This window comes from Grus americana, chromosome 4 (genome assembly GCF_028858705.1).
Source record: "Grus americana isolate bGruAme1 chromosome 4, bGruAme1.mat, whole genome shotgun sequence".
NCBI classification, from domain to species: Eukaryota; Metazoa; Chordata; class Aves; order Gruiformes; family Gruidae; genus Grus; species Grus americana.
This window is the reverse complement of record NC_072855.1, coordinates 25,428,449-25,446,489: the sequence shown is the minus strand read 5'-3', so window position 1 is coordinate 25,446,489 and position 18,041 is coordinate 25,428,449. Positions and strand designations below refer to the sequence as shown.

At 38.2% G+C, this 18,041-nt stretch overlaps 2 protein-coding genes across 6 annotated transcripts in view; one reads left to right on the top strand and one right to left on the bottom strand.

The window, feature by feature from the left end:
• KLHL5 (kelch like family member 5) overlaps nucleotides 1–17,594 on the bottom strand; it is a 60,166-nt gene extending 42,572 nt beyond the window's left edge. For 3 of the 5 annotated variants that reach the window (XM_054824926.1, XM_054824928.1, XM_054824929.1), the window contains exons 1-2: nucleotides 17,344–17,594; nucleotides 14,452–14,544 (exon numbers count right to left, since the gene is read on the bottom strand). The gene's annotated coding sequence lies outside the window, so the exon portion shown is untranslated. Of the gene's footprint in view, nucleotides 1–14,451; nucleotides 14,545–16,863; nucleotides 16,997–17,343 lie in introns of those variants that run through there. The other 2 variants (XM_054824927.1, XM_054824930.1) reach the window with 1 other exon arrangement.
• The window catches only part of TMEM156 (transmembrane protein 156), a 72,095-nt gene continuing 71,211 nt past the window's right edge, over nucleotides 17,158–18,041 (top strand). The window contains exon 1 of the transcript XR_008577032.1: nucleotides 17,158–17,228. The gene's annotated coding sequence lies outside the window, so the exon portion shown is untranslated. The remainder of the gene's footprint in view (nucleotides 17,229–18,041) is intronic.

Genomic DNA, 18,041 nt, shown 5'->3' with positions numbered 1-18,041 from the left:
GCACTGGATTTTATCGATCCTTGATAAGCAGATCTATGTTGTTAGTCTTCACAGTTCAGTTAGTCTGTTCAACTCTTCAGGATACATACGCAACAAATTCGTAAGAAGTGCTTCTTTTCTACCTACAGTTTATATGAAAAGTGAAAGTCACTATCTCTCAGATGAACGTTATGAGCTACAAAATATGTGATCTTGTAATTAGGATACCTGTGGTGTTCTTTAAAAAAAGGTCATATGCAGAATCCATATGAAAGCTTGAACAGTGCCCAATTTCACCACTGAAAAACCAAACACTCCATTTAATCATACTAAATGCCAGGAGTAAATCATGCTATTTTCTTGGGAACCACAATGCTGAAAGGGCTAGTTTTAACCTGGAAAGCTCACCCATCTATGTTCAGAACACAGTTATTTATGAAAGTGCTTTTCACAAATGCTAGCAAAGCTCATTTCTATAGAAACAGCATTCCAGCTGTTCTCTACAAAGAGATGCTGCATTTCAGAATGTGTACTGTGCCAGCATCCTGGCCTACCAGATGCTATATACCAAGGCCTTTGCAGCATATCCAGAAAACCACTGAAGATACTTGCAAGGTGAGATGATTAAGTAGGTAAATATACAAAGTTGTTACCATCTTTGCTGGGGATTTCTTTTAAACACAAACAGGAAAATATTTAAGAAGGCTAATGATTTCATATATCAGCATAAAAATTGTATGGATGTTTAACCAAAATGATATGACATGTAGACCCTACTCATCTTGTACACATACAGTTAATTGTTAAAAGCAGTGCTCAAACACCATAATTTGCATAACTGCAAGTTGGGTGAAACTATGGTACAGCTTAAGAAGTAATAACAAAATGGCATCCTTTCATTTATTCTCTCCTTACATTTTGTGCTGGTGCCAGGTGTCCATCAAGGCTGGAGAAGCAGGACAAGTGATTGGTGTATCTGTTAACATTCATCACAGCAGTAGTATAATTACCCATTTAACTATGAAAAGTAAGCTTTAAATACCTTTATTTCTGCTGGTATGGTAAATCCATTATACATAAGGACTGACCTGGATTCTCTTTCCTGTCTAACAGACTCATTTAAAATTCAAACTCTCCCAATACAAGTTTACTAAAACAATGGCAGATTTGCCGATTCTAGCGCTTTTTCAGCACTTTTTCATACTTACTTGGAAATACAGCCTAATTACTACTTTTCTTTGTCTGTGAAGCTATGGGCTCAAACAGAGATTAGAAAACAAAATATGCTGTAGTTTTAAGGGACCAAACCACAAAACTATATTTTTCTAAATTATACAAACTCTCGCTCCTGTATACACTCTCCCAAATTACAGTTCTAAGAGAGAGAAATATTTTAGATATTTATGCAGTCTGCTTCATATAAATTAGATTCAAGTTTGTATCACAAATGACAAGACAAGACAAGTGCCACTTAATTCTTCAGTTTAAATTGACAACATTGCTTGGAAATAATTGAGAGCCTCTTCTTGTTCTGGACTATCTTTACTACTATGAATAATGTGATAGCTTTTATCAGGTGCCCTGCTGGGAGTTAACAGAGTTTTGAGGCGATCTCAAATGATGAACTGTTAGGACTCCCACTTACTAGGACCACTCAAACCTCATCTCATCTTGTCTGGTAATTGGTGCTCACAAATCCAAATGCCTACACTTAGTCCATGGCTTCCCATTGTATGCCTTTCTAATGCACTACCACATTTATGAGAAACATGCTAAAAAGGTAAACTGAATGGTGCCATCTTAGTCAAGCACAGTATACACAGACTTTGCAAGGATTCTGAAATATTTTTTTTCATTTACTAAGGCAAAAGGTTTCATTTAATGAAAAAATGAGCAACTCACCCATTTTTTTCTGACCTTTGTCACTGTTGCAGCTGAAAAACCATTTTCTATTTTGTGGTGTATCATAACCACATTTTAAATACAGGTGCGCTGTCCTCTTTGGGAACATAATTCTGTTCAAGTTAACGAGGTTCTGTAAGCTTACTGTGCAGACAATTTTGAGAACTCTGATTTTGACTGAACAGATTGATATTCTTCAGAGTGGAGCACCTGAGCATTTAAGTACATAACTTCTCTCATATGAGCAGCTCCACAGAATAATAAATTCCTGCAGTTAGCAGTAGGGGACAGTTTTCCAGATTCTGCCTTGTGAACAAAAGGAAAACATTTAAATGCATACCATATGTTAAATCTGCAATTGTGCAAATAGGTAACACCAAGAACATAGCACGACAGCTATAAATTGCTCATTTCAAGATCTTCAGAACAGTTTACCTCCACAAAAATATAAAAATATTTTTTTTTTAATAGCCAAAAACCTTACTACACTGACATTCTTGGATATTGCATATGTTTATTCATACAAGCGTTAAAGGAAGACTGCAATCCAGCATAACTAGTTAAAATTTAGACAACATTTTTATTCCCAAGATACTTCTACTGTATATTTTGAAGGAAGATACACTCTAAATATTAAGTACATCACCGGGAAATACGGAAAAATTGCTATTTAAATAATCAGGTCTAAGCAGGTTTATTCATTATGACTTTTCTTTTTTCATTAGGAAGTCAGTTAAATTTTCAAATAAACAAATGTGTTTATGGAACTTTTTTGAGACACTTTTAAGATTTGAATCACAACACCACTTTTCATGGTAACATTTTTCCTGTCACTGCTATGCTTTGGCTTCAAAAGCTATCACCATCCAACTTCAGGGCAACTCAGATATAATATTTTAAAGGTATTTAGTCTGTCAAATGGATTTTAAATGATCCATTTTTAAATTTAAGATCTAGGGGCATAAAGGCTCAGCTAGTCCTTAGAAAATATTAATGATCCCTTTAAGTGCCAATTAAGAATTAAAATGTAAAAAATACTTAAAGTCTTTATTTTGACTGCAAGAGTTGTTTCTCCTCAAAAATACTTTACTGCTTAACAGAAGCATTAAATATAGAAAGATATATTTTAGACATAACTAGACTCATTAAGATGTGATGAAGTAATATTATTGTCGATGTTTAGAAATCCTAGATATGTATTCTAAAGCGTAAGAAAAGTTCACTGAGTATAAGATGTTCATTAAATCAAATGCATACTTGCATCATTAAAAGGCATTCAAAATTAATATTTTGAAGTTTAAAAATCCCTTTTTAAACAGTGTTAATTTGAGGCATTAAAATAGCTGTTCAAAAACTGCTATAGACAAACCCCAAACTGCAGTTCTGCTTATAACTACTCTTATGTTAAAAGATAAGGCAAATGTTTACTTTCTTTTTTCTTCCCTATTCCTGTGTCCCAAAATTACAGAAATAGCTCAACAAAGACTTCAGGAAGACAGCTACGTTCATGCTCTGCGATCCTATAAAACAATAATCACTTCCTCTCCCAAAGTTTTCTCAACAAACACTTCTGGTTTATGGTTATGTGAAAAGTGCCTTACAGCAGCAACAGCATAGTTCATTCAGGAGAAAAAGAGGAAAACACCCTACAGTTACTGATTGTATGTGCTTAAATTCATTGTTCTGACTGGCAGAAATGAGCTGCAGCCAAATTATTGGCACTACATCGCAACTTTCTGCCACTTTGCATTGCACATTTCCCTTGAGAAGTGCAAGCCATATGTTCAGAAACACTGATTTAGAGCACTCAGCTTAACAGTAGCATGAAAAGACCTGTAAAGAGCAAATCAGGCTATTGCTCTGTATTTTATTCAGATAAGGAAAAAAAAAAGGGAGAAAGCTTTCCATATGTAATAGAAGACTACACTGTCAGATTCTAGATTTTTTATTAGCTCAAGCATCATATAGGTTCATACATAACAATAGTTGTGATCCAAGACATTTACATTTCTTTAACATTAAAACATTAACATTGATTTCTGTCTATCCAAGTATTACCCAAGCATTGTCAGGAACCGCACCATCTACAAGTCAAACTGTAATGCAAAGCTATTCCTGAGTAAACAGCGCACTAAATCCCCTGAAGCTTAGTCACCCTCAAAAAGTTTACACTCCGGTCAGCTGTGGTTTTTCAGTTAAAACTCAGTTCTAACACAAAATGGACAACACTGTGAAAGGCCAGTCCCCCAAATCACAAAACCAGTTTTCTGTACCAAAAGGCTCAAGTAACCACACAAAGATTAAGACAAGGAAAAGGTTCCCAGTTCCTACACTCCAGGAGTACTAGTACTGCTGATTCTAATGAAAACAAGGTAAAGTCATCAATCAGTAATACTCCAGCACAAATCATCTCCTCCAGAAATGTCACCGTTAAGGAAGAGTGGTAACAAAAACACTCTTCTGCAGATATTTAAGTAAGTCCTGCTGAAAGTAAAGCCATTCTTTAGAACTAGTTTAGGAAGGTATTGCTTAATAAAGCTACAAAATGCCATATACTACAGATCAAAGGATTGTGGCAAATCCAAACAAAAGAACATGGAGATAGTTTCTCTTCTATCAAAATAATATAAACACGGCCAAGGTCACTTTTGTAGGCAAACAGAAGAAGAGATTTTTACATTTTTCCAAGACAGCAGCAACTTTATTTCACCACAAGGCAATTGGTTTTCCTCAAAAACCCACAGAAAAATGGGCAAAGAACACTACCAACATTGTCAACAGCAGAGTGGATGCTTGTTTGGTAAAAAATTACAGGAACTCACAGCCTCCATAGAGAAAATTACCAGAATATGACGCAGTAGAACACTGAAGTAGTATATTTGCCAGTGATTAGGTAATACAAGACAGTGCTCCATGCCAGACTACACAAACTTCTAAGAGAAATACATGGAGGTCCATGGGCAAAAAGTTTATACTGTATTTAGATGTCAAGCTATGCAGTGCAACAGCTACTGAAGCAAAGCACTTCAATACAGAGACTTGAGCATTCTAAATGAATGATTTAACACTAAAAGATACCTCAAGAGACTCATCATTTCTCTCTCAGTGAGGACCTCTGTTTAATTAGCAGCTTCAGTTATCCCCTCGCCACCCAATTGAGACTTTCAGCTGCGTAAGAGATAATATATGAGGATATCATATTTTATTACATATTTATAAAACAAATGGTGTTACCTCATCTGGAATTCCTTGTGTGCAATTGATCATTGCAACTCAAAAACAGTGTTGCAGAATATAGAGTTCACAGAAAGGCAACACAGATGATCAAAGTATAAACCAACAACCACACTAAAAGGCAGAATGCTTCTAAGAATTGTATCAATGTTTACAAGTATCAAATTAATGTTTATGAGAACCATATTAATGTCTCTAACACGAAAAACAGAACTTTATTTAGTTTTAAGAATAATGTTACATCAACACAAGACATGCACTTACTACATTTTAGGAACCCAATTGTGCGTAACATCACAGATGTCAAAACAGAACTTCATAAAAATCCTTGCAATATAAAGAAACCTACTAGCGTATGCCCACCTGGAGTTGAACTTCACAAGGGACGTCAAAGCCAACAAGAAGGGCTTCTATAGGTACACAGGCGACAAAACGAAGACTAGTGAAAATGTGGACCTGCTGCTGAATGGGGCAGGGCCCTGGTGACAGAGGACATGGAAAAGGCTGAGGTACTGAATGCCCTCTGACTATCTTTGCTAGGAAGATGGGCCTTCACAACTTCATGAAGTTCCACAAAGGGAAGTGCAAAATGCTGCACCTGCGGAGGAACAACCCCATGCACCAGTATATGCTGTGGGCCACCCAGCTGGAAAGCAGCTTTGCAGAAAAGGACCTGGGGGTCGCCAAGTTGAACATGAGCCACCAGTCTGCCCTTGCAGCAAAGAAGGTTAATGGTATCCTGGGCTGCATTAGGAGGAACATGGCCAGCAAGTTGAGGAAGTTGATCATTCCCCTCTACTCCAGGTGAGGCCACACCTGGAGTACTGTGTCCAGTTCTGGGCTCCTCAGTACAAGAGCAAGAAGGACATACTGGAGAGAGTCCAGCAAAGCACCACTGAGATGATGAAGGGCCTGGAGCATCTCTCACATGAGGAAAGTCTGAGTGAGCTGGGACTGTTTAGCCTAGAAAAGACTCAGGGGGGTCTCATCAATGTGTACAAATATAAGAAGGGAAGATAAAAAGAACACAGAGCCAGGCTCTTTTGAGGGGCATCCAGTGATAGGACTAGAGGCAACAGGCAACACCTAGAACACGAGAAGTTCCACCTAAACATAAGGAAATACTTTTTCACTGTGAGGATGACTGAGTACAGGTTGCCCAAGAAGGCTGCAGAGTCTACACCATTTTGACCTACTGCCAGTTTGTGGTTATGATCCTTACAAGTACAGAAGATGACTGCCAAACATAGTAAATAGATGTACAGGAGGAAAAGAATTCAACGCATCAGGTCCACACTACTAAATGGAAATGTTGCTCCGTAACAGGTTATTCTCATCCTCCTACTAAATGAAATATTTCTTTAATCTTTTATACATATAAACAAAAGTAATAAGTGCCTTTTAAAAGAAATAATTTACAAGCATTTTGTTAGAACATTATCAAAATGATACTGTACATGCACACGTTCTCCCCCCTCTAGTATGGTACTAAGATTTTCTATGTCAACTCTAAATATATGTGATTCACTTTAATACAACAGTATGGTACAGAATAGCATTTTTCCAATTCAGCTTGCCAGTGATGATTGCTCCTTATACAATTCACTGAACACAGATGAAGCAATGACTACACAAGAAATGCCACACAAAGAAATTATCTCAGTTTCTTATGAAATATATTAAAGATTTTTTAAAAAGCATTTAAGTGTTCATATTCCAAATATGAACTTGTGAGATGCATCATCACCAATCACTACTAAAAATCTTGTTTATAATTAGACATCCTAGTAGCTGACAGATATACGTTACTAGAAAGTATTACGTTGTAGAGTAGAAAAACTAACTCTTTCATCTTAGTTCTCCCTAACAGGTGACATTTACAGCAGCAACTGTAAATCTGAAATTAAGCACTGAAATAAAAGATCAAGACCAGAGAGTAGTATTCATAATCAAATAGTCCCAGAGATGTTTAAATTCGATTATACATATATTTGTTTATAAATACACAATAAAATGCTTTGTATTACTTGCTTTAATTACAAGCATCGTATCTTGGCAATAGGTTTTTCACATTACAATAAGCTTCACAAAGTCGTAAAAGCAACATGATTAAATTAGAGATGTTAATTAAAGGCTTCCATTGATTTTACCAGTGATTTAGCTCAGGGAAGTATTATTAGGAAAAAACACGCAGAACAAATCACAGTACATTTAGTTATTCCCTTCACTAAAACAAAACAAGTCCTCTGCCTTGAGTCAATGTTGCTTAAAATAGTACGTATCTGAGGCACATAAGGAAAAATACCCTTTAATTCTACATTTCGATACTATTAAATTTCAGATTAAACTATGTATCAAGTCACCATGTATTCCTACATGTAATCAGAAAACTGGTTTCTTGCGTTCTCAATTCTGTTTCCGCAGTTTTCATGCAGAAGTAATCTGTTTCCCCACTATTATTTATAAGTTCTTCTAACAATAACTCCAGCTCTCCTGCATGCTTCATCTTCCATAGCCTTACATGCAGACATATCCCTCCCTCCTAAGTACCAGCACAGGCAGGACAAGCAAATCCTTGGTCATATTCAGACCCAAAAGCAGACAGGCTGATCAGCTGGCAGGTCAAGTAGCATTACTTATTTGGCCTTCCCTACCTAACCATATATTTTCAAAACCTTTCAGGAATTTAAACACCATAAAGCTCCATTCTGTCAGAGTTTGACTGAAGTTGGCAAGTAGACAGAAACATTATTAGGGAGGAACTGATAAACCAAAAGACATAAATCCAACTTGTCTGGGGAACTTACAGACTCACAAGCTTCATATTTTTTGCTTCCGAGTATGAACAACTGCCTTAGCTAGAGTGGCTACGTATCCCCTAAGCCCAGAATTTAGAAACAAAGCAGAACAGAAATCATCACAACATCTTACTGACAAATTGCTCAAACGCAACTATGAGTGCTTACCCTTCCACAATTGTGTAAAACTGAAATGACCTTGAGAAAGAAAGCAACAATCGTAGAAACACAGACCACCTATTAAACCTTTAAATCATTAAAGTACTTGCAGAGTTAACTGTTCAGCTATCGTACAAGGCATACTGATCCCCATCTTAGTTGCCTCACCCCTGTTTTTTACAGGAATCCTAAAAGGTTTCCTGTTCTGCACAGAGTGTGAAGTAGACAACAGCAATACAATAAACTGCCAGGAGGAACACAGCATACTAATCTAACTGTTGACACTCCCAGGGGCATGAGGTCCACTGCTGAAGAAGCACATTCAAAAAAATAAAACTCTTGAACCCAGATGGCTATACCCAGGAGAAGGCATAAATGGGGAAAAAAAAAAAGTTTCATTATTTGCTTACCAAGTGTTTCTTTCTCTCCTATCAACTCTGGCTAAATCTTAAAGGAAATACAGAATTAACATGTCATACTAATGCATGTGGATTTAATCAGATTTAGATGCTCTGCAATCATTTGCCCATCTATCCTCCCCATTAGCTCAAAGTTCTAAGAATTCCTAATTTAGCTTTCAGTATTTATAAAAAGTATTTATCATTCATTGAGCTTGTAAGTATTCAAATAATAACGTTTGAATATTTACTGAAACTATCAATCTGTTTTAAGTACAACTGTTCTTTGGTTAAAACATCAGTCAGTTTATTATGTAAAGGTGCAATTCAAATTTGTATTTGTTAATGAAAAAAAATCTATCAAGAAGTGAGAGGAGGTGCAAAAGAGTGAAGTTCTATTACTTATCATTTGATCTGCCCACATGTTTATAAACTCATAGATTAATTTTACTTAATTGCTTTTATTTACTTGGAAAATACTTCCAAGCTTAAAATGCTATGGTTCTTGGTGGAGAGCTTGCCAAGCCTTATCAAGTTATGATAACACCATTAAATGCTCTACTTTCTTAATGTTTTAATTATAGTTTGAATGCACAAGCTTGTGATTACATTTACATCCAAAATACCACTTCTCTTACTGCATGTAAAAGAGGAAGATTTAAACTTTGATTTCATCTTTGGCAAGGACCAAGTGATTATTTAATATTCAAAAGTACTTCTTTTTAGAATATTACAGTATATTTTAGAATATCTACCAGACAAATGCATATGGATATAATGAATAATCAATGTAGAATGCTTTACTTATCTGGAAGGCAACTGTCAGGCTAATAGCTTATCTGTGCAAAAGTCAACATAAAATATCTACTCTGGTAACAACCGAGAACTTGCTTACAAACCACTTACAAAACCACTGACAAACCCCTCATCTTCCTGAGAGCTTCTCCCATGTCTCCTCACCACATACACATACTTGTAAACATTTAATTAATTTGGTAATTCAGCCATATTACTATTGGTATTCTTCACAGTTCAGGTTAGTAAACCTCTCTGGACTTGATTCTTGTCTTATTGTACACTCTGAATATGTATGATACTACATAGGCAGTTGCTGTGAGTTCTATGGGCACACTTCAGCCTGATTTTGACAAGTTCTGTTGGCTCTGAATTGGAGGCTACGGTAAGAATAGCATGCACTTTTTTTTAATAATGAATTATACTATTTCCACCCAAATCAACTCAAATCTGTACTAGACAGATTATATCATCATTGCCTATATAGCCCATATCAAAATGTTATCAGTATTTCTTCTTACAGCTTCATAACATATTGGCGAAAGGAGGGGAAGAGGAAGAGATGGAAGACACATCAGAAAATACACCAGAATTTAAAATATTACCTGAAAGAGGTTTGAGAAGATGTAGTTCTCTCCTTTTTTTGGTTCTAAATAACTACGATTGCACAATAGCTTAGCATACTTTGAAAAAAAACTTTTGAGAGCACGATGGTATAAAGACCTTGACCATAGGTTTTGCTTTTCTCTCTTTCCTTCATTGCTTTTTCCCTTTTATGAACAACATACACAGAAAGTGGATTCAAAAGTGCCATAAAAATAAAGGGGTGCTTAGAAAGTGAAACTGCTTACAGTTCAATAGGCTACAAGATCTTCCTATTCAAAGTCAATATTAAAAATGTTATGTGTAAACACTTCCTGCAGTTGAGAATATCGCCACCAATAAGCAACACTGAGCATAAAAGGGTTACAAAACCATAGAGGTCATACTACCACACCCTCTCACTTATTCTGAAAAAAATGTGTGAAACACAGAAGGAAGACTAGGAAATACATTCTGCTCCATCTAAGTCCAGCTTTTAAAATATATTGCCTATTAATTAAATTGATTAAAAAAAGATGAAAAGACAGAACTTCAAGGAAACTAGTATGTAGCAGATAGAGCAGAAATAGTTTAAAAATAGAAACATTTCACTCAACTGAAGACTTACAAGTGCAAAGTTGAACTATTTTTTGTCTTGTGTTTAGCTTTTCAAAAGATTCTTTTATCTTTTCTTTTTCAGTAATTGCTATTAATACGGCATTTCAGAAGAGTACCTCAGATACTAGTTAGTAAAGAAAGTGTTTCCTGCAGAGCCTCTCTTCTTTGCTTTATGTTCTAATCAGAACTGAGATTGCAGGGGAGTGATTTCTTTTTAACCAAACACAGAATACTGTAATCAGAAAAAGTGATGACAGAAATAATCGCGGTTCTGGCCTCATAATACCCAGCATTTTACAAAATGAATTAATTTTTCATTTAACTTTGTCCTTTCCAATGCTATTGCTGTAATGCTTTGTGAAGGCGAGAATTGGTTTACTGTTGGAGACAGAAAGCCTATCTAGCTGAACAAAAAGTCTTCAACTGCAATGCACAGGAAGTAACTAAGGGAAGATTATCAGAAAAAGGTTTGAAAACATGAAGTTGTCCACAGCACTCTTGTTAGTTACTTAGGTTCTTTTAGGTAAGACTCATTCTGCTCCTCCTCTCCCCCATATAAAATCCACTAAGTGTAGGCATGAGGAACACCTTATATTTCAAGATGTTTTTCAAAGGCTTAAAAGGCTGTAATTATGCAAAACACTTGGGCAAGCTGTGGCTTTTTGAAACTGTAAGGGGTGACATTTCTCAAAATTAAAAAGGTCTTTATCCCTTAAGTAGGAAAGTACTTAGAATATATCTAAAAAGATGTCCGGAACAATTAATATATTCTTTCAAGAAACCACCTTCCCCACCACTGACTGTATAATACAGGGCCATAGGAGTTTTCTACTTTTATTTTTGAATGTTGATTTAAGTGCTAAGGCAATTTTTAAGCAAGTTGGTTACATTTTTATTAGGTTTTAAATTAAGTAAATTTTTTTTCAATAGAGTCAATACAACTATATTGACTATTTTGACAAAAGTATCGGCTACAGCAGTGGGACTAGTCTATCCACACATTTTCAAAGAGATTAAGCCAGTGCTCTACCTTAAATTTCACTGTTTTTCAAAAATATCTTGCACAATTTTATAAACAGTTTTCCATTAATTCTGAAAATCTGATGGATGACCTTGGAAGAATCCAAGTTACTAATCAAAAATTCTTCTTCAAAGTAAATCCTGTTGTTATGGAAGACATCAGGATTTTTAACATCGGTTGCACTTAGAAGTGCCAGAAGAGGTAATTAATTGGCAAAGTATTCCTCTGAACAGATTGAAATCAATACCTCTCTCAACTTCAGAGAAATTTGTCCTCTGGAAAAATGCCAGCATAGTCCACAAGACATAATTATTAATCAGCAGCCCTACTTGATAATTAATCATTCTACCTTGCAGTAAGACGGGAATAAGGATTTTTCCCATAGTGATCCACCTTTTCAGTTCCTTCTCTTTGGACTACATTTTGGCATTTGTTTCAAATTCTTTTTAACTTCCATAACCACTAGAGGAAAAGGTGCAGGTTAAGTCTACAAATTCTGACAATCTGGAGGAGGTTGGCTATTTTGGTAAGTGGAGCTACCATTATTTTGAACCGCTGCAAAACAGTGAAAACAAAAAGTCTGTTCTCAAATTTCAGGGGAACCATAGCAGTTCTAATAATTTTTGAAGCTCAGAAAATTGTGGATGTCATCTTTGGTAGAAGATACCAACAAGATATAGATTGACTGAGAAGGAAAAGAAATAGGAAAAGGGAAAAAAGCCTGACTTTATGACCAGAAATTAAATAAAACCTATTATTTCCCAGAAAACATGGCAGTCAAGAAGGACTGGTTTCCCCACTTGCTTGATGCCATACATATGTGACTCAATGATAATAATTTTCTGATTATCATTGCTGTTGGATTAACAGGTTGTCTGGGAAAGGCTTCTAAACAGACAAGGGAGAGGATAAACAAAATGGTGTCAATCTCTTTGTGGACAGAGCTGAATCTCAAGGCACCTGACGGAAGACTGACTGACACTTCTTTGAGTTTCATTCTCATGTTCTTTATAACCCTATGCTTTTAATTTATCAGACCTGAGTAAAGGCAGAGGAAGACATCAAGCTTAAGCAGTTGCCTTCCAACCTCCATCTGGGCACTAAGTTTGCAGCATCAGGTACCAAAAGCATCATTCTGCTTTGCAATACTAAAATATTTGGATTGATAAGAGCAACAAAGAGTGAGAGGTTCTTGTCTTGGTGTTATATAAGCCTGTATTGAAGGAAAACGCAGAGTAGACTAATACAACACCAAATACCCTTCTGTTCTTGGTACTGATGATTACTGTAGCTAGTGCCAACGGTTTCACTGCCAATTACTTGCCAACGTCTGTACCACTTTGGCAACCATAAACATGGAACAACTTCCTTAGGTGTCTTACAAGCATCTTCTTTGGGACCAGAGAAATAGGGATACTAAAGTGCTATTTTGATATATGTTTCTAAGTATAAGAAGCTTAAAAGGATGAATTTCATTTAGCCCAAATACTCACTAGACTAACTAAAAACACATTAGCTTTTTTTGGTGCACCAATGGGGGGAGAAGTGAATATCTGAAATATGAAAGAAACTTATAATTAATCTATAAAAAATAGGGATACTGACATTTCTCCAAAAAATTTAATAAGGAGCAATACAAAGAAATGAGAGGATGGCAATGGAGTCAAACTCTGAACTTCCCAAACTCATGATTCTGAACTCATGAGTGTGATGACTACGTACAGAAAACGCCCAAAGAAAAGCACACCCAGAATCTCAAGTATTGTCATCACCCTTAATGAAAATTATGTCTCAAGACTTGTGTACTTCTAGGCTAGAACAGTCTCAGTAGATAGCCACAAAGGACACTACATCTGGTGCTCAGCTATCACTCTGGGCTAAATTTATTTGAAATAGACTTCCTGTTATTCCAGCATGTAGAATTGCAACGTTGCTCTAGACTTCTTGCTTCTGGAAAGCTAATCAAAGGTTAAAGCCCCCCCCAAAATACAATGAATAATACAATATACTATACCAAAAAGTCTGTCAAGAACCAGAGAGGTACAAAACTACACAACAGAACAAATTAAAGCATCTACTGTTAAAAATGTTATATATATGGTAAATTGCCAGTGATGTCACAGATGATGACATGAACAGTGAGAAAGACCATGTCTCTTCTGTATTTGTGTCATGACATGAATAAATTCTAGACAATAAAGGAGTATGTTTCTTTATCAACATTCCCAAAGCAGAGATATTTCACAGTCAAGAAAGCAGATTTTTTTCATTTTAGTAAAAGCTAGTATTCCTAAATTAATTGGACTGCTTTTCTCACCCTCATCACTATTTTTTCAGCAGTATTTTACTTTAGAGAGTTCAGATAAAGCTAGGTTCTTGCATGTATTCATGTTTTCAACATTCTTTTATCCCTTTGCTTTGTATAAATGTCAAAGCTATTCCCTTTGAAAATTACTTTAGCTTAGAACAGTCTTACTACTTTCCTGCTTAAAAAAAAGAAAGAAAGTGAAAACCAGTCAGTATTACTGGAGTCATGAGATTTGACTGTGCAGTTGGTGGGTCTCTAGTCATAACCATTGCTCTAAAGCAGTATTTTCTCTCAGTATCAACTTTTCCTGTTTTGCCTATAATGATTAAAAGATTCAAAGTTAGAGGTTTCTCAAGCATTTTGAAAAGATTAAATCTGAACTTTATAGTAATACTGACAGTCTTCTACAAAGCATGCTTTTATAAAGAGCAGAAGCGATGATATCACATAAAAATGCTCCCAACACTAGGATGTGAAGTCCACAAAAGCAAAGTCAATTCCTGCTTGTGTATGCTCATCAGAAGGAAGCCCTCACAAGATACAGAACACAAAAAAGATGAAGTTTCAGGTGTAAGGAAGACCCAGTACCTTTGTGGGCTAAAGTTATGTTCTTTGTAGCATAACTTACTGCTAGAATTGAGTAAATACAATAATTACCTCTAACACTGGAATGATCTCTAGGTGATCAAAGAATCATGTAGTTCCATTTGTCTTCCTCCTTCCAAAAATGTGAGGTAGCAGAAAAAAAATCTAGAGGCAGAAAAACAACAGTGCAAACAAATAAGAACGAGCCATTGGGGAAAACAAAATAATCTTGAAAGCAGATTGCCTACTCTATTCAGATAGAACTTCCTTCCATTTATCCCATGATTCCTAAACTTTCTGAGATGAAGGTGATAAAAGCATGTCACTGCACAACTGTCACCTTAGTTCCTTCCACAGCTTCAAGTTACACTTACATCAACAAAGACTCCAAAGAAAGAGGAGAAATTAATATCAAATTTGAATACCTAAACTCTCAAGAAACACTGGGTTACAGACAGGTTTGTTTGTTGTAAATAACCTTAGTGCATCTTCACTCCTATGTTTGGCTAGCTGTAATTCCATGAAGAAAAGAGCAGTGAAGAACTGCTCTGCCACATGAAGCACTTAAACCACTGTTGCCAAAGACTAACATTGACTATATTGGTGAATAAAGCATAGTGCCACCACTAAACGTGCTTCAATAAATGGAGCAGCTCTATAAAAATGCACACTTACTGTTACAGTGGTTCTCAACCCTTTCCAATTTACAGGCCACTAAAAAATTTCCAGCCAAAGTAAGACTTCTACTTAGAAAACCTTGCCTGCTTAAATAGTATGTGTCTGCTTTCAGCTTGGCACCAAATTGGCTATAGGCACTTTAAAGTGAAAGAAAACATAGCCCCACAGGACACCTGCATGCATAACACAGTTCCTAATATTTGACCTCTCATGGTCTGATCTCTTCTACTAGATGCAAGAACCTTCTAGCTGTCTGAATAGTAATGTCACCTCACTCTTGCATCTGGAGCACATAACCTCATCCCTCCTATATGATTGGTTTTTAAGGCCATACAGCCAATTAATACATGTATTTATGGTCAGCAGTTGTTTTGTTGGTAATTTCAAATGAAAGTTTAACAATGATTTTGTTCTTATGATAAAAGCAAACAGTGGATAGTTAGGTTTGTAATTAATGCATTCTTCTACTTGGTAAGATCTCTATAATAAAAGGCAATTTAATTGACAGGGGAGGAAGCAAATTTTGCTATTGTAAGAGTTTTGCAAGGGAAATGTAAAATCACATTGTAATTTCTTAAGAGCTGTAGCAACTTTCATTATGGGGTCATGTTCTGTCTGATTAGGTAGCTTCTTTACCACATCATGAAACACTGAATTATATCAACACAACCAAAGAACAATCTTTTTAAATGCACTGGTGATACAAGAGTCCAGAGAGTTGGAATAAGTTTGTCAAGTTGCTGGTCACAGTTTGCAGTTACAGTTTGACCATAATGGTCTAATGGAAGATTTTTTTCATCTTCATTCAAATTCTTTTATATTTTCAATTTGCAGTCATTGCACTTCTATAAAACACAATGTATTAAAATCTACTGCTGGCTTTGGTAGCAGACCTGCCCATCCAGAGAACACACTTAAGGGACAGCTCTATGAAGCTGATGCATGGCAGAAAACAAAGCTCTCTGACTCAGATTAGTGTTGTTATTATTTTGGTTTTATCCTGGTCTATGCTCCTTTGCATTGTTCCACAAGTGGAAAACAGGAAAAACATAAGATGGGAATGCAATATCCTCGATAACAAATGCACCTATGAAGTTCAAGAACAAGGCCTTTTTGCTTGTTTTGTTTTTTTTTATATTCAGCCACATATGCCTCTGAAAATTCTCATCCAAAAATACCTTCATGAGAAACGACCAAAATGAAAAAAACATCTTGTGATCTGTTTTTAAAAAGGATCCATCCCCACAATACATAGAGTTTGTCTAGATACAAAAGCTACACCGACATAACCATAAGTTCAAATTTTTGTTCCTATTCATGTAAGGAGACTTGAGTGATATTTTGACTTGAAAATAAGACTGTATTTGGAGTTTAGCTTATATAATTTCATAATTAACTTTTAAGTAAAAGAAACCAACAAACGCAAGCCTCCCCTTTTTCCTGTTGACATTACTGCTAAAACACACTGATAACGAGCCATAGATGGCTTGACTTCAGCCGGACTGCTAAGCTACATCACTGTTCACACAGCTAAACGAGTGCGAGTTCAAAGCCCAAAGCCACAAAAAGGTTTTAAGGAAAAACACGGACCAATAATATACGTAAAGAGCAGTTCTTTGATGTTCAATACTTATACTTTTTTTTTTTCCCCCGTGTAATAACACCACTCCCCATTCTGGTGATTTGGTAGTCGCTGCTCTACTCTGTTCGACCAGTTTGAGAAAAAAAAAAACCAAAACCCAAACTAGTTTTTCACTATTTCATACTACGATCCTAAAGGTTAAGAGACAAACAAATTGCAAATACCTTAAAGCCTAGTGTGTTAACTGCACTTTTACCAGCTCTTCGCTCTGAACGCTTTCAATTGAGTCAGCCACGGGGGCTACCCCGCCCGGCGGGACGCAGACCTCGTGTCTCCGTGCCCTGCACAACAGCCCCCGCCCCGTCCTGCATCAGACCGTCGCCTCCCCGCCGGGGTGCCCGCACCGTCCCCGGGCCCTGCCTGACCGGGCTGCCACCGCGGCGGGGCGCAGGCTCCCGCCCCAGCCCGCGCTCAGCCCGGGGACCGTTACCCCTCCCCGCCCCCCTTCGGGACGCTCCTCAGGGCGGCAGCCGCCAGCCGCTCTCCACAGCCGGCAAAGCGGGCAGGCGAGAGCCCGGCGGAGGGGAGGGTAGGAGCCCGCCCCTCGCTAGCCCTCGCCCTCCTCCTCCTCCTCGCTTTCTCCTCCCCCTCCCGGCAACCCCAGACCCTTCCTCTCGCTGCCAAACCCCGACCGCCCTTCTCACCTCTCAAGGTCCGGGAAGGGGGCGAGGTTGGGAGGGGGCGGGGAAAGAAAAAAATCGCCAGGGAGGCCCCGGCACCCCCCTCCCCTTCCCTCCCGTCCCCTCCCACTCCGCCCCGGCGGCAGCCAGCGTTCCCGCTCTGCCGGGGAAGGCCGCGGGCACTGGGCGATCCCTCCCCGGCGATAACGGGTCCCCAAGGGCCCCGCTCCCGGCCCCTCCTCTGCGCGCTCGGGCGGCTCCGGCCCTAGGGCCGGCCGCGCGCGCGGGGCGGGGCGGGGCGGGGCGGGGGAAGAGGATCCAGAGGTGGGGCGGGACACCGCGCCACGCCTCCACCCCGCCGAGCCGCCGGTTCCGCCTCCTGCCCCAGGGCGGGAAGCGCGCGCCGCCGCCAGCCAACCGCCGCCTTCCGCGCGCCCAAGGGCAGGGGCAGCGCGTGGCCGCGTGGGGCGGGGCGGGGCTGTGGCTGCTCTCCTCAGGCAGTGACGCCGCCCGCGCTGCGCTCGCGCTCCCCCTCCCGGCGGGGCGGGTGAAACGGCGGGGGAGGCAGAAACCCCCTTTGTGGAGTTTCTCTTGATTAACCCCATGAAAGGCCTCATCCTGCCCTTGGGTACCCTTGCCTGTCTTCTAAAAACCACAAAGCTAAGCATTTCCGTAAACTTTCCACTCCCCCATTTAAATGAAATAAATCTGCAGTGACACAC